Source organism: Balaenoptera ricei, chromosome 11, assembly GCF_028023285.1.
Source record: "Balaenoptera ricei isolate mBalRic1 chromosome 11, mBalRic1.hap2, whole genome shotgun sequence".
Taxonomy (NCBI): Eukaryota; Metazoa; Chordata; class Mammalia; order Artiodactyla; family Balaenopteridae; genus Balaenoptera; species Balaenoptera ricei.
Window position 1 is genome coordinate 47000577 of NC_082649.1, and position 23981 is coordinate 47024557.

Here is a 23981-nt window from a genome sequence, read left to right on the forward strand (position 1 = left end):
TTATATATATATCCTCATAGATATATAGATACTTGTCCAAATAAAAGTTTTTAAGTCTGACATTCAGATTTTTTTTGTTTTTTTGGGTAGTATTATTATTTTGGCCTTTATAAAACTTTCAACCTTTATAAAAAGTTCAGTTACTTGAAAGTTTCAACAAATGACTATCAAAGGCTTATGTATCTGTGATCATAAGCTTTATGTCAAACTTTACCCCTGTTATATGATAATATATAAAGGAATCAAACCATATTTTCTTATAGTGATTTCCAATGAAGATCCATATGGGTGGTATTTTAGGCAAAACTTTTAGTAATTTTTAGAGTATATTTTTACCATTATAAAGAAAAATATTTTTTTGTTTGTGTGCAGTAGGATTGAATTCTTTGGTGATTCATATTATTATGTAAAATTGAGAGGTATGTATTTCAGATATGCAAAAGAGTAGCTTCTTTGAAACAAAAGTTGTCAGAAGATTATTTCCATCCACCTGAGAAAATTGCATGTATTAATTTTGAATGATCTTTCTTTGATCTTTTTAAGTTTAACACTGAACTGAAGCAAAACTACTGAAGCCTGGTACTTAGCTTCCTCCAGGCAACTCATGAAATAACTTGCTTAAATTAACTCCCCCTTTACTTGCTTTCATTATGATTCTCCTTTTTTTTCTCTCTATACATATTCTCATTAAACTTACAGTCACTAGTCATCTTCCTTTAAGTGTTTTATGGAGTCCATTATCACCTGCCAATTCATTCAGAAAGTCCACGTTGGTACACAATGTTGAAATTACTTTCTTTTAGCATTTCCTATAAGAATTGCCAATTATAAGAACCTGGCTGTTTCTCAACACTTCTGTGTTCATTGTCTTTACAAATAAAAATGTCAAGCTATAGGATGTTAGATTTGGGGAGGAGAGGGTTAAGAAATCAAATAATCTTGATCTTTGTTTAGTGGATGAGAAGACCAAAAAACCCAGAGAAATGATGTTTAAATTCATGCAAAAAGTTAATACAAATAACAGCTTCATCCAACAATTTTGAAGATATATCTATTTATAGTAAATGTAGGTTAATGTGTTTAAATATTTGTTAAAGGACAGTTATATTATTTTTAGACTGTTAGTTTTCTGCTTGTCAACAAATTTGTATTCACAGTGTGGTTTTGTTATATTTCATGATAACCTGCAAGAACTTAGCAACATCAAGGAGTCTTGACAAATTAATCGATTTTGAGTGAGTAATTTTCTCTCTCCTTGTGACGCATTCCAACTTGCTGAAATCTTCCCCGTACCTCACTCTCAATAAGTTGAATGTGAATGATTGAGGGGGTGTTAATAACCCTCAGGTATCCAGATGGTAGAAAATGGCCTTTGGGCAGACTCTTGCTATATTGCTATTAACATGACTAAGTGATAGAAATTAGGTAAAATGTTTTCTAAGCCAAATTCATGCAGGTAGAAAAACTGATGTTAGCTTTTGATATTGGCCTAGAGCCACACATGTTAAAGACAGCTATGAGGAATCAATCTGAAGGACTTGCTTGTAAGCTATAACTACAGTAAAATTAGAATCTTCTCTCAAAGTTGTTTTTCTGATAATTACTTGAAAGAAAAAACTTTACAATCACTCGAGTCAGATAAAATATGACATCAATAGGGTACATATTTTTAACATTTAAGATTAATTTTAAAACTTACTTTCAACACTTTTAAAAATAACAAATACAATTGGATATTGCAAAATGATGTATAAGGCATCCAAACCACAACAGAAATTAAATGTTATTGGCACTTAGAATTTACATTACTTTGTAAAAATTTGATTTAGTGAGGATGGCCAAAATACGATTATTCTAGAATATTTAAAAAATAATACCTCCTAGATATAAACAAACAGACAGAAAGAATAATGTTGGCCAATACTTAAATTTGTATATTAACTATTAAAACTACATATGATAAAACATCAACATTCACTAAGGTATAATTTGATGACAGATGGGAAAGTTGTTACATACTTAAGCACAGAGCTGACACATGTTATTATAATAAAATGATAAACTCCTGAGCTCTAATTTCTAACCCCCTATAATTATTTTCTTTATGGCTTCCTATATTAGCACTTCTTCCCACTCTATTTTCTGGTGACATAGAGAACCACACAGGAGCAAAAATGCACTGTATCCAACCTTCCCATAGATTGAAAAAGGATCATTGCCTTATTTGGATCCTTTTTCAGCCATCTTTAGAGGAAATATATTTGCTTGTAGCAGACTTGTAATTTTTATGCAATTGTTAAAATACAATATTTTGTAATAAGTAGTACTATTTACTTTCACATTTCACTACCAAAGAGTTGCCAGTAGTCTTTAAAAATAGTGGTAACATGGAAAAGAGAATCAGACAGAAAATCGATTTTATGGCCCAACAAACAATCTTAGTTTTATAATCTTTCTAAAGCATCATGAAATCTATTTTTCAGTTATAAATATGGTATAGATCATAAATTACCTTTGCCATAAAATATGGGTAGAAATATCAAGTATGATAGAAACTAACAAAAATATATGTGCCTGTTTGAATAATTGTTCTTCCTACAGTACAAAAATATAATGACCTGCATGTAGCCCTCTGTTAAATCCATGTCATATTGTAGCCCCCCACTAAAATGCATATTTATTATGTTTATATGATCTTAAGATATGCTAGAAAGTATATTGTGAGTAAAGTCAGATTAAATAAAATAAATGAAGTAATTGTATGAGATATTTGGCCATTGTGAAGAACAGTATGAATAGTTCAGAATTTAAAATACTCATGCCTCAACAGATAGAGAATTATACAAATAGCAGACTCATATTTCCTCTTCACTAACCTGTCTCCACATAGCAATTTTATATTTTTAAAATAAATTTACTTACTTATTTATTTATTTATTTATTGGCTGCGTTGGGTCTTCATTGCTGTGTGCGGGCTTTCTGTAGTTGTGGCAAGTGGGGGCTACTTTTCGTTGCAGTGCACAGGCTTCTCACTGCAGTGTCTTCTCTTGTTGCGGATCATGGGCTCAAGGCTCACGGGCTTCAGTAGTTGTAGCATGCGGGCTCAGTAGTTGTGGATCCCAGGCTCCAGAGCGCAGGCTCAGTAGTTGTGGCACATGGTCTTAGTTGCACCGTGGCATGTGGGATCTTCCCAGAACAGGGCTCGAACCCGCGTCCCCTGAATTGACAGGTGGATTCTTAACCACTGTGCCACCAGGGAAGTCCAGAGAATTCATTCAGCTTTGCTTGACACTTTACACTAAATAAGTTCCAGAGACTACAATTACTAAGTATAAATTTGAATATAGAAGCCAAAAAGAATTGCTGTATTATATACTGAATTTGAATAGGCAATCAAAATGTAAATTGGTAACAATCACATTGTTTACTATAGGAAACTTCCATTTTTATGTGGAAATTTTCGCATTTTATACACTGAGATAAACACAAGAACATGGTTTGCTCACTTGTGCAAGCAATGAGTAGAACCCTGCCAGCATCTCCTTTGATACTGGAAAGCACTTGGTGTAGGGAGTATCCAAGATTGGGCAGAGCTCAGAGGGGAAAGGTCAGTGGTGTCAATCTCTACATCTGTGAAACGAATCCTAATAATTATTTGCTCTCATAGCCTATTTTATTTGTAGATACAGAACTATCACATGCTACAATTTTATAGCTAATTGCAAAACTCAGCTGTAATATAGGAAATAAATATCTCATCCTTGTGTTATTCCATATCTGAGCAACAGATGCACATCATACAGTTTATGCTTTACAGCATATTTTCATCTATTTATTGTGAGTTGAATCAACCTGTGTTTTCGAAGTGATGGATTATGAATGCGGTCACCCTTGGACCACCAAATTGTTAGAGTGTTAACAGGACAGATTGGGCAGTTTGGGCAAACAATTCTTAACTTTTGCTTTTGAGGTGGGAGAATGTCATAATTCTATTTATTTTTAAATGCGATAGCCCTGAGATAGTTGGCTTGGAGACTTAAAAGAAGGAGATGTTTTCTATTCTTTATAATACTCTGAGTAACAGGCAGTACTCTTCTAAAGTTGTCAGTACCCAGTTGAGTATAATTCTCAAATTTTAATGAGTAAAATTGATATAACTTCTTTAATGTTTTGTAAAGCAGCTTATAATTGAGATTTTTATGTTTCTTAGGGGTAAAAAAGGTGACTTGTTTGTAACTATAACCTCAATATTTAGCATATAGTAGTTATTCTATGCTTACTGTAAAGTAAGTCTACAGACCTTTCATGTGCCTACTTAGTGCTTTATGTTTATTATTACTTATCTTCCTAAAGACTCTATAAGGTAGGCTATATTTTTATTATTTTTGTTGTTCTTTTTCTTGTTGTTTTCTCTAAACTTTAAGCACATTTTCCTGTTTGCCCAGTTATTCATGACAAAGTCAGTAATGTAAAGTCTATCATATTCCAAATCTTAGGCAGCTTCTTTTGAGCTACATTGGGTCAAGTAGATACTGCTCCTGGAAAAAGATGATGAATGCTAAGGATGAAGGAGGTGATGAATGAAGTCAGGAAGCCAGAGACTGGCTTGAAATTCTGTCCCACAACTTTCCATTATACAGACATGGGAGATGACTTTAAAAAATAATAAGAAGAATCCAGCTGTTTTTCCTGTACAACATTCTTCACTCTCCTGACTGATCCCACCAGTTTGCTGATGACACCAAAACATCTTGCTTCGAACTCTCTCCTGAGTTTCAAACTCACAGACTCAGTGCCCATCCACCTTTAACCAAGAATTTCCATGACCAATAATCCCAAATCCTGGCTGCCTCATGAGACCCCTCAAAGATGGTCTCTGGCCCAGATCATACCAGAGTTTGCTGCAGCCCTTGAGTGCACAGATCTGGACTTGAGCCTTTGTCTGGTGGCATCAGTCTCCTGGTTTGTGTTTCCAAACTTGTTCTCCAAACTTTCCCTTGTTTGCTTTCCACTGTCATCATATTATACAGTTACTAACTCAGGAGAGGATTCTATGCCCTTTCACTGCACTGTCTTTCTAAAGCACTTGTATTCTACTTTAAAACTCTTAGAAATTCCCCTGTCTACACGATCAGTTTCAAATTCCTAAGAAAGGTACTTTCACAATCTGCTTTCAAACTACTTACCAAACTCAGGCCCTGTTCCTCCTAAGCTTACCCACCCCCATACCAGCAAAGATTAATGCCTCTCACACAGTTCTTTTTTAAAAAAAAATACATGTCCCTTTGCATTTATGGTTCTTTTTGTCACGTGGCCTCTTTTCTGTCACCCAGAATCAGAACCACACATTACTTTCTTTTTCTGCTATGCTTCCCGCATACCCTTGGACCTCCATCTATAAACCCACAGTACATTTTTATAACACCAAAACACTTTTTATAATTATTTCTATATGAAAAAAAAATTCATAATTATTTATACTCCCTGTGTGTATAGACATGTCATTTAATCTGTGTCAGTTTTCTCATTCTTAAAATGGCAATAACATTACTGCCTACTTTATAGGTATGTAAAATTGAAGATATAATACATGCAAAACAAAATGCCCAGCACACAGTGAGTGCTCACTAAATATTCTGAGTAATATTCATGTGCTTATCCCTATTAGAAATTTTATTACTCCACAAAACTATGAATTCCTTGAAGAAAAGATAATATTTATCTTTGTAACTGCAAGAAATCTCATCACTACTGGCACATAATACATGCTCAATACATTTTTACAAATTAGTTATTATTCCTTAACACTTCAATGGCACTAATTTTTAATCCTGTTTCTCTTTTCAGAAAGTATGGATTGTACAAATAACAATGTAAATTGGATGACATAATCACTGTTAAGTAGTTATTTAAAGCATGTTGCAAACGACTGCATACAACACATACCTGTGAAGCAGCACCATTCAACTGTTCTACCTTTAGTTGGAAATCTTAGTGGTCACTCTTCTACCGAACTAATTTTGCAAGTATTTATTAATATCAACCAACTCAATTACAAGCCTGAATGTTGTTTGAGGCATCATTTTATAAAAAAGATGTTAATTTAAGTGAAAGGATTAAATGGCTTAATGTTACTATTAGCAGTTTTAAACCCAAGCCCCTATTATGGCCGTGGTTTATTTAGTCCATTCTATTAATGACCACCCTACCCAGTTACCAGTATGGAGGTCAGCAGAGTGGTCTAATTGCGATTATACAGAAAAACACTGAGTGCTATTGAACACATGGAAAGAGGTGTTCCTCCTTGTTTGGCTTCTTTCCCATGTGCCTGATTTTTCTGGGTACCATATTGCTAGGCTACAGTAAACAAGCCTCTAACTGCTCTGCCAAGTCCTCTGTGGGCCTCCATCCCACTTATCACCTATTCTCAGCACAGCACATCTAGTGATCCTTTTGAATCATATGTCATGTCTTGGCACTCTTCTGTTTAAAAATCCCCAATGACTCCTAGCTTACTGAGAGCTCTAGCCACACTGGCTTTACTGACGTTCACAAACAGGGCAGGCATACACCCACCACAAAACCTCTGCCTTTGCTCTCTCCACTTCCCTAAAGCTCTTCCCCCAGATCTCTCCATTCACCCCCGTAAGTCTTAGCTCACAAGTAACTTCACAAGACTTTTCCTGAGTTGACCCTGTTTAAATATTGAGATCACTACCACCTTCTCCAGCATTTTCTAGTTCTTTTTCTTGTTATATTTTTTCATATAGCACATATCATCACATATTCTTTTTTTTTTTTTAATTAATTAATTAATTTATTTATTTTTGGCTGTGTTAGGTCTTCGTTTCTGTGCGAGGGCTTTCTCCAGTTGTGGCAAGCGGGGGCCAATCTTCATTGCGGTGCATGGGCCTCTCACTGTCGCAGCCTCTCCACATATTCTTAATATAGCAATATCATCACATATTTAATATTTAATACAGCACTTCATCAAATATTGTTTTTTTACTTTTTTATTTTTTGCCCATCACTCCCCAACACCAAAATTTTAGCTCACTTCAGGCGAAGATTTTTGTCAATTTAGTTCACTCCTGAATTCCTATACTGATACATTAGAGCCTCTCAATAAATACTGAATAAATGATTTAATTGATTAAAAAAAAAAGAAGTATAAGGATAATTAAGCTTAACTATTATGTTCCACGTTTTAAGTTAACATGTATTTCTGTGCAACCATTACTTATAATAAATGATGTATAATTAACATATCTTTATCTACTTAGAATTAATAAATTAATAAACTAATAAATTCTAAATTGAATAAAATCTAAATTAACATAAAAATATTAAATAGAATATAAGATAATATTTACATAACCTAGTTTTTGACATTTTAATACAACTTGAGTCCTAGATTTTATGAATAAAAGATGCTTATCTGACTAGAAATATTTATCTATATAACAATAAAATAAAAGATGTCATAAATAAAATCTGAAGACCATTGTTAGACTTCAAAAATTATAATGTTCATTACAGTTTAAGGATTAAAATTCATAATAAAAAAGAAATAGCTAAAATTTTTATCAAATATTATATGATTGTTAAAAAATTTGTACCTACTTAAAGTGGACAATTTGATATTTTGGCATATGTATACATCTGTGAAACAATCACTGCACTCAAAATAATTAATATCTCCATCACTCCAAAGGTTTCCTTACGGCTCTTTGTAAAAAATCTCTTCCTCCCACCTATCCCCATGGCCCACTTACTGTCCCCAGAATGACATTATAAATTAGATCTCATTAAAGAAATAAGCCAATTTGAGGAGAATTGACCATGTAACACTATTGAGCCTTCCAACCCATGACATGGTTTATCTCTCCATTTATTTAGATTTTCCTTAATTTCTCTCATCAGCTTTATAAATTTCAATGTAAAGGTCTTTTCCATCTTTTACAAGAGTATCTCTATTTCATATTTTGATGCTATTAAAAAAGATATGTTTTTATATTTTTAATTTCTAATTATTCATTGTGAGTACATAAAATATAATTTATTTTACATGTATTTTATATCTTACAGAATTCCTGAGTTTGTTCATTAATGGCTTCTACTAACTTTTTAGTAAATTCCATTAGATTCCTTACATAGACAAATATGTCATCTGTGAACAAAAGCATTTTATCCAATTTGGATGCCTTTTTTTTTTTTCCTTGTCCTGTTTCATTTGCCAGAACTTCCAGTATTGTGTTAGGTAGTAGTGATGCGAGCAGACTTGCCTTTTCCCTCATCTGTGGCAGAATAATTCAGTCTTTCATCATTAATATGATATTAGTTTTAGGTTTTACAGAGATCTTTTTTATCAGGTTAAGAAAGTTTGCTTCTATTCTTATTTTGCTGAGGTTTACTTTATTTTTTGGTCAGACAAATATCCCATGCTCTTCAAATTTCTGAAAGACTTTGGGGAAAACTAGTAATATTTCTTTCATAAACACTTGGTTAATTTCATCAATGATGTCATCCAAGAATGAATTTTTCTTTGTGAGAAGAAAAATTATTATCTGTATTACCTATATCATCTTGAGTGAACTTTGGAAGCTTTTGTCTTTCAAAGAATTTATCCACTTTATCTAGGTTGTTGAATTTATTGCCATAAAGTTGGTCATAATATTTCCTTATTATGTTTAATATCTGTAAGATCTATACTGATATTACCTCTCTTGATTCTGATATTAGTAACTCATGTTTTCTCTTTTTCTGTTCATTTTTTTCTAATTCTTATTTATCTCTGGTGTTTATTTTAGACAGTTTCTGTTGCTATGTTTTCAAGTTCATTCATTTTTTTCTGCATGATCTAATCTCTTATGATCCTATCCAGTGTAGTTGTCATTTCACCCATTGTGATTTTCATCTCTAGAAATTCAATTTAGGCCTCCCTACTAGGTCTACTTAACTGTTTCATTAAATGGGATAGTTTTAATAACTATTTTAATACCTTTGACAGCTAATTCTAACATTTGTAACAGTTCTGGATCAGTTTCAATTAATTGATTTTTCTCCTGATTATTGATCATATCTTATTGCTTCTTTGCTTGCCTGGTAATTTTAGATTGTTGCTAGACATTGTGAATTTTTATGTTTTTATTACTATATATTGTTGAACTTTATTCTGGAATGTGGTTGTTACTTGCAAACAGATTGATCTTACTGTGTCTTGCTTTTAAGATTTGTCAGACAACGACAGAGAGTTGTTTAATCCAGGGCTAGTCATTCCCCACACTGATGACAGACCCTCTGAGCACCCGACCCAGCATCCCCATGTTTAGAAGCTTTCCAGTGTAGTTGATCGGTCTCCACTTCTGGTCCCCTGTGAGCAACATTGACAGCTTCTTCTAGTCTTTTCTGGTGTTGCTTTTTTCTTGGTCCTGGGTAGTTTCCTCTCACACAAGCAATGAAAAAGACTCTGTTGCATGTTCAAAATGGATCCTCTTTAGATTTGCAGAGTTGTCTAATTTTGCAGCTCTTCATTACTCTTTCCTGGGAACTCTGTCTAACCACCTTGGTCTCTGTGGACCCTCAACAATGTCTCTGCAACTCAGGACGTTTTCTGGGCTCTGCCTGAATTTTTCTTCCCTATGTCATGGCTTGGAGACTTTCTCAAGGCAGTAAATCAAAGGGCTTACCTCATTTGTTTCCCATCACTCAAAGATGATGATCCTGAGCTGCCTTCATTCCACAACTTTGAAAATGGTGGAGTTTTAGAAAATTATTTCCCACTTTTTTGTTTTTGTCAGACAGGAGGGTAAATTTGCTCCCAGCTATCCCATCATGCTTTGAAACAGAAGTTCTTACAAATAGAGTCTTAAAATTTACAAATAAACTGATAGAAAAGTGAAGAGGGTATTCAGAAAGGAGATCCAGATGACTAATAAGAAGATATTCACCGTGAGATACAATTTTTTATCCATATAGATGGCAAATTAAAAAATGATGACTTACTATTGTTAGCAAAGTTATGGGGAATAAGCACTTTAATATCCTGTTAGTAGAACTGTGAATTAATACAAACCATTTTGGAAAGTCTGGCAATAAAAATAAATCCACATCATTTGACACAATAATCCTTTTCAGAGAATCTAACTTCAGCATAAAGACCATGTAATAAAATAATAATCATAGTTGTAGTCACAAAGCAGCAGTCTGCTTTTAAACTTCCATAAATAGAAAGGTCAACTGTATCAGTAAATTATACATATTCTATGGAAAAATAATTAGCTACTAGAAAGAGTGAGTTCTGTCTCAATGACCATGAGGACTGGCCATGATATATTGTTCAGTTAAAAGAGGAGCTAGCCAAGCAACATGAATACTATAATCCTTTTTTTAATAGAAAAAATAAAAGAACAGTGAAAAAAGTGAAAGAATAAACACCATCCTATTTTTTTAACCTTCAGGAGGGTGTGCTGGAGAGATGTCATGAAAAGGTTATTAACTTTTTCATTACTTATCTTTGTATCATATTACTTTTTGTACTAAGCAAGTATTGCTTTCAAAATTAAAAAAAAATTAAGAACAATTTGAAAATCCCAAGAATGTTGCCAATCAGTGTCCAATATAATTTGCTAAAATATTTACACACATATTGAAAGAAAATCAATAAGGAAGTCCACTTTAATATGTATGTAATGAAACTTGGGAAGTTTATAGAATATACTGTTATATAGAATTGCAAGAGAAGTTACTTAGTAGATAAATGATATAAGAACACTTGCAGATGGGTACAATTTAATGTTTGTTATGAAAGTAAGGCAATAGAAATGGCAGGGACATTTAGAAGAACCTCAACATATCCTCTAACTTTGACCTGTGTTGCTCACTGACCAAGTATATTACCATGTAATTTAAAGTGAGACTACTGATTTGAACTAATGAACTGATATCTTATGTTTTCTTTATTTATACATCTCTTCTAAATGAATTGAATTTAAAACGTTTGTCTTAAGTATTTGTTTTCTTTAAAATTTTTTGGCCTTTTTAGTTTTCTTTTATATTAAAAATTATCTGATTTTAAGATGGGTAATGTCCCTCCTCACACTCCCTGAATAAAATGTTGATATTTTATTAATTTTTACTTTTATGGAGTGATTTACATGAGTATTCTATTTCGTCACAAGCATTTTACTTTTCTCTTTCCAGTTGCTTTTCTACCAAATCTTCTTTTAAAAGTCAGTATTTTGGTTTTATTGTTCTTCCATAGACCTTCATTTCATACCAATGATATTATGATCACTAAGTCTAAATATGCTCTAGCTGTAGACTTTTTAGGATTATATCTTTTCCAGATATTCAGTCAAAGCTGGCTTCAGACTTGACTGCTGGTTAAATGTACTGTACAAATAAAGCAGCCCAACACTGATCCATGGTCCTGAATCTTCCTTAATTCATCAAATCAGAGTTTTCCTGTAACACATTTTCACCCAAGGCCTTAACATTTCAAGGATAAATAGTCAATAGCGAGTTTTTCATATTTCATAATTTAGTATTTTCCTGAGAGTCTTTACTACTTTAGAAAACTATGGGATAAAATGTATTCATGTACATTTAACACTTGAAGATTTCTCTTTTAACTAAAATTCTTCAAAGAAAATAAGGTGGATATAACAGACTTGCCTGATGATTTCAAATAGGTAATATATCAGAATTGGAGATCCTGTAATCTGCATGGGAAAAACAATAGCTAACATTTAACCTGTGCTCCCTGTGTGTGAGACATTATCTTAAGCAATTTACATATGTTTATTTATTTAATCATCTAACCAGCCATACTGTTTTGTTTATTACTATTGTTAATTTCATTTTATCAATAAGAAAATTCATGACCTTGAACTCTTACATTAAGCCACACAGATAATAAGCACCAATGCCTGAATCTGACCCAGGCAATGGGACTACACATTCACATTCATAATTGCTACATGACATAGTGTCTCCAGAGTTCTATACAGATAATTTTATTCTTTGCTCACAGTTTTAAAACTTAACTCTTCAGAAAATTGGCATGGCCCCTAAATTTTTTTTAATCATGAAATTAAACAACCTAAATCCTACCATTGTACAGTAATGCCACAATCATGTGTTATATCTCCTTTAAGCTCTTGATATCTTGTATTATTTTTTTAAAGTAGGAAATTATTTTTATTCCAAGTCAAATACATAAAAATAGATTTTCTCACACTACTCTTAGAATTGTAAAAGGGGAGAAAAAGGTACTAAAGTGATATTTCACCCCTTATCCTCTGAAACAGCCAGTGCTGGGCCCCATGTGAAAGTACTGGATCTTACAGCTCCTGCAGACAGAGGGTAGGTCTTTTCTTCTTATCTTATACGTAAGCCAGTGGTTTTCAAACTTTGGAAAGGTGTGACTATTTGATGGTTATTCTTTGTTAGATTTTAAGCCAGTGAACATGGCTGGAAATAATTTGAAATGAGGAAATTAGACAAAAGACTACCTTTCAGAAGGGTGACATTAATAAAAGATCATGTTGTAGTCATGATTTTACAAATAGAAGTTATGCCAAAACTAGCCAGTTCGTAAGAATTGATAAAAAAAGATCTTATGAGCTAGGTGGTTTACATGAATAGTTTTGACATAACAGTTTTATCTATTCACACTGTGAACTTAGATCTCATCAAGCTTTGTAAGTCAATTTCCAACATACCGACAATGACTATGCTGTCATTTATCGCCCATTTTGTTATAATGTGAGCTACTCAACCCCATTTCTCTGTGCCCTGAGTCACACTTCTGTTGCTTTTGCTAACCCTCTCCTGACTCCTTTAGATGTCTTCTGTATGTTTTAAATTTTCTGCACAATAACATATTTCATATGAATACCAGGTTGCTCTATGTTCTGCTTTTCCCTTTACCTGATCCTTTGCCCTCAGTTTTTGTTCTCTTTCTAATGTACACATAACAGACATAACAGACACACATGCATGTAAATGTGGTTACCTAGAGGCTCACTACCTAGAGTAGTTTGAGTTTTCTTCAGATCTCCAGAAGTGGTGTCAGGTTTTCTGTTACTCCACTTAGGGATAAAAAAATAGGTAGTAGACAGAGGAAAATTGATTTTTGTAATTCCACACAGACAGAATCCAAACTAGAGCTCAGAATGCCTGTCTTTAGGCCTAGAAAGCTGCCTATCTGATGCCTACATTTATCTAAACATTTGCTTCCCTAGTCTCAATTCCTTAATCAGACAGCTACCAGTGACACACTTTACACACATGTCAAAAACTCAACTTCATCACCACCACCAACAGCAACAGCAATAATACCAGTTTAGCAACAAGGGCAGAATGATATTCTTTGACTGCCTTTTCTGTTTTCTAAAAGAACACATGGATTTGGAAGGGCATCCCCCATACAGCCTATAATAATGTATGTAGACTAAGGGACTTGGAGCTCTGATTCAGAAATCTGTGCTCGTTTGATTCCAGCACGCTTAATTTCTGAGTAGGCCTAGTCTGACAGGATCTCAGACAAGAGGAAAATAAAAAAGGAGTAATTAACTGGGATAAAGATGAGAAATATGAGGCATTTAAAATGTTTTCTACCACTAAATTCCTGCTTGTGGTTTGCCTCACATTCATCACTTAACCCGTGAGTCTATAAATGGGGGTAATAGAGCTTCCACCCTCATCACTCACTGGGGAGCCTTGATTAGGACCAGGCAGCCCAGACAGAGGAGGTTTTATCAACTTCCTACCTCTGATGAGCAAAGACATACTTATCTAGCACCAGAATTTGTTAAGCTTGCGTGAGCTGTTTCAATTTGATAAAAATGGTCTTTATTTCATAGCATCATGCCATATCCTGGTTGCCTTTGTAAATAAACTTTATTTTTTACAGCAGTTTTAGGTTCACAACAAAAGTGAGAGGAAGGTACACAGATTTCCCATACACCTTCTGCCCCCACCCCCCAAGCATAGCCTCACCCATTGTCACCCTCCCCCACCAGATGTTACAATTAATGAACCTACATTGAAGCATCATTATCACACAAATTCTATAGTTTATATTAGGGCTCACTTTTGGTGGGGGATATTTTCTAAGAGTTTTGACAAAGTCATAATGACATGTACTCCTATAGAGTCCCCCTAAAATCCATATGTTGAAATCCTAACCACCAAGGTGATGGTATTAGGAGGTAGGGGACTTTGATGTGATTAAATCTTGAGGGTGGAGCCCTCATAAAATGAAATTTGAGCCCTTATTTGAGACCTCAGAGAGATCCCTTACCCCTTCTGCCATCTGAGGACACAGAAAAAGAAGCTTATCTATGAACCAAGAAGTAGGCCCTCACCAGATATTGAATATGCCAGCTCCTTGATCTTGGACTTAACTTATAGAACTGTGAAAAATAAATTTCTGTTGTTTATAGGCCACTCAGTATTCTGTGATAGCAGCCTGAATGAGTAAGACATGTATCCACCATTATTGTTTCATACAGAACAGTTTCACTGCCCTAAAAATCCTCTGTGCTCCATCTATTCATCCTTCCCTCCCCACTGCCTTTGGCTACAATTGATTCTTTTACCGTCTCCATAGTTTTGCATTTTTCAGAATGTCATATAATTGGAATCATATACTATCTATTTAGATTGGTTTGTCTCACTTAGTAATATATATTTAAGTTTACTCCATGTCTATTCATGGATTGATAGCGCACAGTTTTTTTTGTTTGTTTTTTTTAACATCTTTCTTGGAGTATAATTGCTTTACAATGGTGTATTAGTTTCTGCTTTATAACAAAGTGAATCAGTTATACATATACATATGTTCCCATATCTCTTCCCTCTTGTATCTCCCTCCCTCCCACTCTCCCTATGCCACCCCTCTAGGTGGTCACAAAGCACAGAGCTGATCTCCCTGCGCTATGCGGTTGCTTCCCACTGGCTATCTATTTTACGTTTGGTAGTGTATATATGTCCATGCCGCTCTCTCACTTTGTCACAGCTTACCCTTCCCCCTCCTCATATCCTCAAGTCCATTCTCTAGTAAGTCTGTGTCTTTATTCCCGTCTTGCCACTAGGTTCTTCATGACCTTTTTTTTTTTTTTCCTTAGATTCCATATATATGTGTTAGCATACTGTATTTGTTTTTCTCTTTCTGACTTACTTCACTCTGTATGACAGACTCTAACTCCATCCACCTCACTACAAATAACTCCATTTCATTTCTTTTTATGGCTGAGTAATATTCCATTGTATATATGTGCCACATCTTTATCCATTCATCCGATGATGGACACTTAGGTTGCTTCCATGTCCTGGCTATTGTAAATAGAGCTGCAATGAACATTTTGGTACATGACTCTTTTTGAATTATGGTTTTCTCAGGGTATATGCTCAGTAGTGGGATTGCTGGGTCTTATGGCAGTTCTATTTTTAGTTTTTAAAGGAACCTCCATTTTTAATTGCTGAATAATATTCGACTGTCAGGATATACCAGTTTATTTACCCATTCACCCACTGAAGGACTTCTTTGTTGCCTCCAAATTTTGGTAATTATGAATACAGCTTCTCTAAACATTTGTACTAATTTTCAACCTCTTTGGGTAAATACCAAGGAGCATGATTGCTGGATTGTACGATGAGTATATTTAGTTTTGTAAGGTACTACCAAACTGTCTTCTGAAGTGGCTGTACCATATTTTGCATTCCCACCAACAATAAATAAGAGTTTCTGCTGCTTCATAGCCTTGCTATCATTTGGTGTTGTCAGTGTTTTGAATTTTTGCCTTTCTAATCAGTGTGTGGTCATATATCATTATTTTACTTTCCATTTGCTTAATGGCACAGGTTGTTGGTCACCTTTTCATATGCTTCTTTGCAACCTGTATATCTTCTTTTGTGTAGTGTCTTTCATATATTTTGTCCATTTTTTAATCAAGTTGTTCATTTTCCACAAGTTGGATTGCAACTACCTATTCATTTTCCAGATGTGAAAACAAGGCCAGGAATGACTTGTTAAAAGGGACAAAAACTAGCTAAAAGCAAAAGTTGAATTCTGCCCTCATTCAACCTTTCTTGTCTCACGTCTGGACTATGAAAGATCTTACCGTGATCAGGTTTTAGTAGAACAGCTAAGTAGCATCCCCCTGACTCCGATCCCTCGTCCACATACCTGAGTGTCTCTCCAAAGCCGATGCTTGGTGAGGTCATTCTGTGAGTGTTCACTGTCTTGAGAACACAAGCCCTGCGTCCCAATCTGCGTTCCATCCACACACTGTCTACTGTCCACCTCAGACGTGATGCTTTAGGAAAACTGGATTATTAGCTGTTCCCTAACCCTATCAATTTTCTGTCATGGCTTCATCACTTTATACATGGAAATCTTCCTGGATTGTTCTCTTTCACCTCAAACTAACAAATTTCTACCTCTCCATTTTTGATCCCTAGGTACCTTCATGTAAAGGTATTTATTTTCCTTTTTATGATTGTCTTTGTCCTTTGTCTTTTTAAATTTTTTCTTAAGCAGGGTGCTTTCCTTTTTAAGAACAGAGACAAGAAGGAAACTCACATTCACTATCTTTCCCATCTCAGTGATGACACCACGATTAAATCCTTTGCACAGTCAGAAATCTAGGCATCACCCTTGAGTCCATGCTCACTCTCCTCCCCTCTCACTGTGACAGCACAGACGACAACACTGGTACGTGCACTGCTCAACACTGTCCCAACCCTGTCCCGTTTCCAGTCTAGTTCCATTTTAATCTATTTTCCTTATTATGTCCCTAATATTCCCTTTAAGATATAAAACTGGTTATTTCACTGTCCAGATAAATACTACCTAGGCCTTCTATTATGTTTAGAATAAAGCCAAGAAGAACCACTATGATTCAGCCCCTGCCTGCTTATCTGACCTAATATCACTCTTTCTGCTGTTCACTAAAGTCATGATATATATGCACTGACATTGTCTCTGACCCTTAAAAAGTCTCAACTCCTTCCTGGCTCATTGCCTTATGTTCTGGCTCCTGGAAGACCAGTGCTCCAGGCTCCTTCTCATTCAGATCTCAGTCCTTTGTTAACTCTTCAGAGAGACTGTGGCTGACGTCCCCTCTAAACCTGCTTCCCCAGGCCCTCAGTGCTGTTGCCCTGATTCCTTTCTTCATAGCATATTACTGTCTGAAATGAGCTTGTTTATTCCTTTCTTTGCTTTTTTTTTTTTTTTTTTAATCTCTTTCTGCTTAATGAGGGCTCTCTTGTTTACTGTATTCTTAGAACCTGGAACAAATATATAACAAATAAGCATATTTGATTATTTAATCTATATAATGTTAACATATTTAATAATAATCTATTTCTTCACCGAGAAAAGCAGTAAGAGAGTGCCAAATGCTCTCTTCCTGGCCCTGGCCATATTATGTTTGTACAGTTTCAGTAGAAACAACCGCCTTCTGTCCCCAGCACTGAGTGCTATGAGCCTTGCTGGTACTCTGGATCTTTAGAACAAAGTAAAAAGCCCATTTTCAGGCAAAGGACAGGAGCATTGTAGATAGTATCCAGGTGTTGCCTTACCCTGCATTTCATAGGTACTAAAGGAAAACTGAAGTTCCTTTGGCTGATCTCCACCTCTTGAGAGCCTACAATTTCTCTCATTGGGATAAAAACAAATCAAAGGATAACCTTCATCACAGAGAACAGACTTAATGCTAATGGATCCTAGAGCATTTTCTTATAGGACAATTAAATGTTTACCTTCTCCCAACCAGCGTTTGCAGAATAAATGTTTTAAATGAGTGGTGAAGGGGGCTGGGGAAAAATTATGACCTGAAAGCCAATTCTTGATACTACTGGGTTGGCCAAAAGTTCATTTGGGTTTTTCCCTGAGATGTTACGGAAAAACCCAAATGAACTTTTTGGCCAACCCAATGCTTCTTCCATGTTTTTGTTGAAAGGACTTGACAGACACAAGCATCTTGGTAGGGAGGCTGAAGGGTCTTAAGCTACCTGATGTTGGACGTGATTCCAAGAAAGTAGGCAATACTTTTAACTTTTGAGATGCAGCGTTAGGGAGGGTGGAAATCCAAGCACTGAAAGGAGCCTTAGAAAAGGACCATCAATGCCCTGATGGCTGAGAGGATCTGGTGGCTTCCTGCAGTGAATCCCTTCAGCAACATGCAGAATTGGATTGACTCTGACTACTTGCTGTGTATGTTCATTTTGTGGAGGAAGGAGAGAGGGGCTGCCTGATGCAGTTGACTCTAGTGCCCTTGAGGATAGCTATACAGATGTCCTGTGGGATTGAGTCCTGGGGGAAGCCTGAGAACAGAGAGATGTCCCGTTCCCCCTTCAAAGGGTCAGCCCAGCCTGCCACCCACTGCATGCCCACCAGAGCAATCCAAGTCTTCCTTGCTTAGAGGTTTGCCCCTGACAAAGAGGCTCCAGCACAAGAACTTCTTGAATGCTGAAAAAAATCCACCTTGCAGATAAGCAAACACCATTTACCATCCATTTGAAAGACCTTACCAAATTGAGAAAGGGAAACCCAGCTGAACAATCCAACAGGCAGTTCCCATTGAGGCAAAAACAATGAAGCAAGGAAAGGAATATAGGACAGCACCCAGGTCTTCAAACTCTAAATCTGTGTTCTTTCACTTTGCAATTCTGATTTATTTCACGAGGCTACTTAGAAACTTTCACATCATATTTTGACATATTTTTTTCAAATACTTCTTTTACTGTGTTGCACTCATATACCACAACAAGTCCATTTCTTCAGTTACTGACCACGGAACTAAAGTTTTTTATCAACTGTCTCTTCTTTTCCTTTCTTAAGTATTCAGTAGCTGGAATTTTCACTCAGCATCCTTCACCGTAGCTGGATACTCTCATTCCAGCTTACCTTTGCTCATCTTCTGTGCCAGATTCACCTTTCCCATCTGGCAAACAATTCTGCTCGCCTCTAATACAGTGTTTGAAAAAGTAGCACTTTAATTATGTTTAAGGACTACTCTATTCTAATATGATTAAATATTCAGGAAGAATACTATGCAACGAGTTTTTGTGATTATAGTGGAGGTAGCTAGAAGCTGAAAGCCCAATAAAAGTATAACATTTTTTCAAAAGGCAGGCAAAGCATATTTTATACTCTTTTCAAATAACTTTTAAAAAATTATCATGACTGAGTGGGTTGTTGTTTCCTGACTAAAAGATAACTCGGAAGAAATCATCACAGCATTTTCATTTGGGAGAAAACAAAGGAGAAGTTCTAGGAGAGATTTTCTCATGAGATATTTACATAGCTTTCCTCAGTTAATATTTTTTTTCATTTTAGAGTTCAACTTTTTTTAATAAAACAAAATTTTAAAGTAGCAGCCACAAAAACAAAAACCTACTGAATGGTAGAAAATATTTGCAAATGATATGACAAATAAAGGGTTAATATCCAAAATACTTAAACAACTCATACAACTCTACAACAAGAAAACAAACAACCAGATTAAAAAATGGGCAGAAGAACTGAATAGACATTTTTCCAAAGAAGACATACAGATGGTCAACAGGCACATGAAAAGATAATCAACATCATTCATCTTCAGGGAAATGCAAATCAAAACCACCATGAGATATAACCTCACACCTGTCAGAATGGCTATCATCAGAAAGAACACAAATAACAAATGTTGGCGATGATGTGGAGAAAAGGGAACCCTTGTACACTGTTGGTGGGAATGTAAATTGGTGCAGCCACTGTGGAAAAAACAGTATGGAGGTTTCTCAAAAAACTAAAAATAGAGCTACCATATGATCTAGCAATTCCACTCCTGGGCACATATCCAAAAGTAACAAAAACACTAGTTGAAAATATACATGCAACGTGGATGGACTTGGACAGTATTACGTTTAGTGAGATAAGTCAGACAGAGAAAGACAAATACTGTATGATATCACTTATATGCAGAATATAAAAATGAAACAAACTAGTAAATATAACAAAAGAGAAGCAGCCACTAAAACATTAGCATAATATTGGCAATAAACATTTTTTTAAACCAACAGAAGGAATCAAAGTTGAATTGGGTGAACAGTGACTCAGAGGGTTTTAAGAAGGCCTCTGTCCTTGCCCAGGTATGTTGCTGAAAGTTGCTTGCTCTATCTAACATTTCCTGAACAAGTATAGGGATGCAGTATCTACACTCACTTATGCTCCACTGGTTCGGGCCTTTTCTGTACTGTGTCCTCAGCACTTACCTCAGTGCCTGGCACTACTTGCTGCTCAAAAATACATTGAATAGCCCTCTCCACCCCATCTCCCATCTGCATCTGTGCCTCGTCCCCTTCTCTCTGTCTCTTTCTTCCCCATCACTTCCCCAGACACTGACACCCAGTTACTCCAGTTTCCCCGGTTTCAGCTTTGGTCTTCAGCCCCATTCACCCGAGGATTTGCCTGAAGGCCACCCCCAACTCTGCACCTGCCCCTTTAGGGCCACCAAGGACCATGACTAAGACAGGTCCCACCCCCATGGCCCCACAGCTCAGGGCGGAGGAAGAAGACGAGGAGGACTATGAGCCTGTCCCAGAGCCCCCCAGCCCCACCCAGGAGCGCTGGCAGAAGCCTACTCCTCAGCACCAGCCCCCCACCCCCAGGACTACGCCTTCACCTTCTTTGACCCCAACGACCCTGCCTTTCAAGAGATTCTGTTTGACCCGCAGACCACCATTGCTGAGTTGTTCGCCACTGTGCACCAGTGGGTGCCCCAAGTCCAGTACAAGATCGATGTCATTGGCAATGAGATTCTGCGACGAGGCTGACACCTGATGGGTTGACCTAACATGACATTGCTCCATTATACGTGCAAGGCTGGGGCCCACGGAGTCGAGCTCCCCGCGGTGGCTGTGCGCCTCTTGCAGCAGCTGCTGGCGCTGGGCGCAGACGTGACCCTGCGCAGCTGCTGGACCAACATGAACATACTTCACTACTCAGCCTATTTCGACGTGCCCGGTCTCGTGCACATGCTACTGAAGGGTGTACGGCCCCGAGTGGTGAGCTCCAAGTGCAGTGACTTCAGCCACGGCTCAGCCCTGCACATCGCTGCTTCCAACCCATGCCTGGGTGCGGCCAAATAATTTGTTGGAACATGGCGCCAACCCGGTGCTTCAGAACCGAAAGGGACCCGTGCCAGCGGAGGTGGTCCCAGAGGAGTTGTCCCATGGACATATCCCTGGACAAGGCCGAGGGGCGCTGGTGGCCAAGGAGCTGTGCACGCTACTGGAGGAGGCTGTGCCATTCTCCTGTGCCCTCCCTAGGGTCACGCTACCTAACTATGACAACGTCCCAGGCAATGCCATGCTCAGCACACTGGGCCTGCACCTGGGAGACTGCGTGCTACTGGATGGCCAGAAGACCCGCAGCTGCGGTTCTGCGGGACCTCAGAGTTCGCCAATGGCCAGTGGGTGGGCATGCAGCTTGATGAACCTGAGGGCAAGAATGATGGCAGTGTTGGGAGTGTCTGGTACTTCATCTGCCCTCCCAAGCAGGGTCTCTTTGCCTCTTTGTCCAATATCTCCAATGCAGTGGGCGCACCTTCCTCATCCATCACCTCCACACCTCGGACTCCCTGGATGGACTTCTCCCAAGTCACTGGCAAAGACCTCAGGGAACACAAAAGTAAGAAGAGGCCCCCATCAGCCCTGAGTCTGGATGGCCTGCAGCAGCGTGAGGGAGCCAAGGCTGAGGCTGGAGACCAAGTCCTCATCACAGGCCAGAAGCAAGGGATTGTGCGCTTCTGCAGGAAGCCAGACTTTGTCCCAGGTTACTGGTATGGCATCCAGCTAGACCATCAGCAAGCACGATGGCTCTGTCTTCGTTGTCTGGTACTTCACCTGCCCCCCTCAGCATAGAGTCTTTGCACCAGCATCTGGAATTCAGAGGACTGGTGGATCCACTGATCCCCCGGGCATAGTGTCGGAACCAAAAGTGAATCAAATGACAATGATGCAGACCAAAACACCTTCACAACAGTCTGGACTCCAAAGGACATCGCATCAGAGAGCTCCATCTCCAGGTTGCTCTTCTGCTGCTGGTTTCCCTGGATCCTGAGGGCAGAGATGCAATCTTAGAGGCTCTGGACATTCCACAGAGACACAGAGCCCCCTCTAGCATCTCCTGACACAAGGAGCCCCCTAGTCACTTGAGATAGAGTTTCCCAGTAACATATCCAGAAGGGAGACCCCATTAGCCAGCCCTCGATCACTAAGGCCCCATTATTAACAGATTCCCCCATGATAACCCCCCAAATATAGACCCTATGTTACCCAGAAAGGGATTCCCTGAGTGTAGTACCTTTAGGCTAGTCCCAACCCCTCAGATCAGACCCCCCAATAACAGATTTCCACATCACCCCAAATGATGGTAACTTTCTCTACATAATGCTCTACAGCAGAACATTCCTGAGTCACTGGATCAGAACACTTCCCTATAAACAAGGCTTCCCCCCACGCCCCCATCAAGTACCCTTGAAAGAAACACCCCCAGAGCAACAGAGTAACAGACCCACATTTAACATTAGTCCCCTCAAGATATTTTGACCCCCACAGTCACCCCCAAACCCTTACACTTCAATCAGAGACTCCCTCCATTAACAAAACACCCTGCTCTTACCCCTCAAGAAGAGACCTACATTAACCAGCCCACTGTCACCTCCAATTTACAGGCACCAAAACAGCCCCTGGAAGTGCTAATTACAGGACTCCCAAGTCTTCCTGTCCTCTGCACCCTCAAGAAACCCCCAGTACCTTGTATGAAGTCCACCCCATGCAGCCCACAGCACCTGTGCTGGCCAGGCTCCCAGAAAATTCTCTATTTTTTAAGTAATTATTTCCCCCTTTGGGGGACCCCAAAATTTGGAGACCCCATTCTAGGACTCTGAGGATCCCAAACCCCAGAGTACATGTCCCAGACTTTTCTGTGTCCCCAGGTCCTACAGCCCCTAGGAGACTCCAAAACCCTAATTCCCAGGACCCCCAAATCATGGAAACCCCAAATCCCCCAGGAATCCCAAATTTTAAAAAATCCAAGCCTCTAGGAAACCCCAGTCATGGAGGTCCTTGTGCCTGGGATGGAGGAGACTGTGGTCCGGTTATGCATCCCGGGCCCCCGGGGCACCTCAAACCCTATTCATAGGCACTAGGGGACAACAAAAAGGAATTCTCATCCCTGGAAACTAGAGGACTTCAATGCCGTGAGTCCATGGATCTTTAGACACCAAAATTCCAAGAGCCCCAGCCGCAATGCCCCCGATCTTCAAGCCTACGTCTTTAATACATGAGGGGCACCAAGGCCTTGAGGGGATCCCAAATCCTGGGCCCCCCATTTCAATGTACATTCTGGTCACAGGTCCAAAACACCAAACCTAAGTTACTGGCCCTGAAGCACCTCACAGCACCCTGGCCAGACTAAGAGCCTGATGGAGATCCTGAAGACCTAGGGGGTCCAGGGCAGACCCTGAAACCAAGGACAGCTCACGACTGTCCCTTCACGCATGTCTCCAAACTCAGCATGACCCCTACTCTCTTCAATAAAGACGTTTCTGTGGCAAAAAATAAATAAATAAATAAAATACATTTAATAAGTAAATGGGTGATTTATTTTAAGAAAACTTCTTTAGGCACTTTTAAAACTCCAGCTGGTTAGATGCTTTACTCTCTTGAATATATAAATTTTTCATGTCCAGGGAAGGACTGGAATTGCAAGATTATTGATAAAAATCACCCATGTAGTCCATGCTCTATCAACCTTATTCATGCACAGAATTTGCACTCTCCTTTAAACATATCCTTATCATGATGATTTCTTTGTTAAGAATTTGGGCCCCTTAGGTCAATGTATCAGTACCAATAACTATCATCAGTTCTGTGTTAACCAAGAGTTCATTTTTCATACTTGTAAATTAAGGTATATATTA

The 23981-nt window shown here is 37.8% G+C and overlaps 1 protein-coding gene and 1 pseudogene across 1 annotated transcript in view; both read left to right on the top strand.

Moving 5' to 3' along the window:
* The window catches only part of KHDRBS2 (KH RNA binding domain containing, signal transduction associated 2), a 720740-nt gene that overhangs the window by 370074 nt on the left and 326685 nt on the right, over nt 1-23981 (top strand). The window lies entirely within an intron of this gene.
* On the top strand, nt 20516-22137 carry LOC132374055 (CAP-Gly domain-containing linker protein 3-like; annotated as a pseudogene).